Below are 2,314 nucleotides of genomic sequence, written 5' to 3'. Positions count from 1 at the left end.
TATATATATATATATATTCACTTTTTATGCCCTTAACAAACGAGGCAAGAATTTATTAATAATGCATTACACATATATATAAACATGAAATTGTGAACGCTTTCAGTCATTCTTATGGCACTGCTTGGCCAAAGTAGAATCCACTAGCCCAATTTAGTTACAAGCAGAATCAAGTCCGTTGCTATGGAGTTTGGAAAATAAATTTCTCGTCAAAGCGCCTTCATTTTAATTTCTGAATTCCACGCTTCGATTGATCAAAGGATATCATTGGAAAAATACGGTAGCAAAAATATTCCAAGCATCGAGAGATGATTACTTCGCAGTGCTTTATGTCTGCCTTTATTCACCCCATCCCCGTCGAAAAATTTTTGAACAAATATATGTTATTAGTGTATATGGGAATACCTATAGCGTCTGAGTTTAAATCGTGCCGATGTCGTTTTCTCCTTTCATTTGTAAGTTGCTGATTAAATATAGTACGTGTCAGTTACTAGGCCAGGTTTTACTGGATAAACCCGCTCCTAAATTTCAAGATTTGTGCCTATAATAGAAACCATTAATTATCATGAGCAGATATATGCTGTGTGTGACTTCTTGTGATATTTTATATCTGTTCTACACCATGAACATAAACTCGCCTGTATGTGAATTAGTTCTTGTTTATTAACAATTGATATTGAGTATATAAATATATTTTTGATATATCTATTATAATTTTTCTTTTACTTGTTTCAGTAATTAGACTGCGGTCAGGCTTAGTTAAACGAATCAGCACCAGGACTTGTTTAAACCTGGTACTTATTCCATTGTTCTATTATGCCTAACCGCTAAGTTACGGATTATAGGTACGTAAGAACACAACACCAGTTGTCAAGAGGTGGTGAAGAACAGACACAGAGACACGCACTCATGTGTGTATGTGTATGTGTGTGCGTGCGTACGCGTGTGTTTGTTTGCGCGCGCGTGTGTGTGTGTGTGTGTAAGAAAAGGAGGTAGTCGGAACCTTAGGTAATTATTAGCGCTTTAGTCTCATTCATTGAGACTAAGGTGTATAAACAATAAACAGGTGTGTTAGTTTAACGCTCGGGAAGGTGAGAAAGTCTTTAACGTTTGGAGTTTACGCTTTTCAACAGAAAAGAACACGAGGAAATAAACAGAGAGAGAATAATAAAATCCAAACTCTGTGTGAGTATATGTGTATATTTGAGTGTATGTGTATAAGGGAAGTATGTGAATGTTTGTATGTGTGAATCAGTGTTCATTCAGTAACGAACAATGATCGATGTCACATCTCAAAAGACAACTACTAGATACCATTGAGAAGTGTATTATTTTGGTTTACCATCCATGTTTATATATAAAATACTACAATTAGCCGTCATCTTTTACGGTACAGGGCCAGCAAGTGAATTATAAAGGCGATGAAGCTGGGCGTCACACAAATAAGAAGACCAAAGATAAAAGAAAATTACTATTAGATTTATCAATACACACAATTCTGGAGCAACCAACATTTTTTAATGCTATAAAAACGAACCTGCCAATATTCCTACAAAGCCCCAAAATGAAAAAAAAATAAGGTTGATGAAAACCTTTTACGAAACAGTAAACGTCAATCAAAACATTGAGAAAAATATCTCACAAGAGCAAAATTCACATCAGAGAATTTCAGAATTCTCTGCAAAGAGGTGTGGAGATAACAGATTTAGAACATGTAACAACAACTTCAAATATTAACCACTCGGTGTGTATGTATGTATATATCCAGCCACTATGATTGACCTCTAGCTCCAACAGCTTTTTTTTATTCTCTCTCTGTTTGGAGTAAAGATTGTTTGCCAACATAACATGGCAGTCGTGGTTTAGGACGAATGTTGCTGTAAATTAGCCCCAGGAGACATCTTCTCCAGCTGGCTATACGACACGATCTGTGTCCATATATTTCCGAACAATGGAATCTAGCACCCCCACTCAGCTCAAAACAATACCTGTGTATCACGATTTTCGGGTTATTTCCGTTCATTAAAAAGTAAGAGTACAGTGTAAAGCTCATCCACCTTCAGAACTACACTGTACTATCCGTTAGTAGTATTATACATACTTCCAGGTTTACCTTTGGACATTCGTCGTGTGTGAATATAAAATTGAAGGAATTGGAGTCAACAAGGAGTACGTTCGACATCTATCTATCTATCTATATATCTATCTATCTATCTATCTATCTATCTATCTATCTATCTATCTATCTATCTATCTATCTATCTCTATATATATATATACGTATGTGTGTGAGATAGATAGATAAATATATATA

This window comes from Octopus bimaculoides, chromosome 2 (assembly GCF_001194135.2).
Source record: "Octopus bimaculoides isolate UCB-OBI-ISO-001 chromosome 2, ASM119413v2, whole genome shotgun sequence".
NCBI classification, from domain to species: domain Eukaryota; kingdom Metazoa; phylum Mollusca; class Cephalopoda; order Octopoda; family Octopodidae; genus Octopus; species Octopus bimaculoides.
This window is presented reverse-complemented; position numbering follows the sequence as displayed.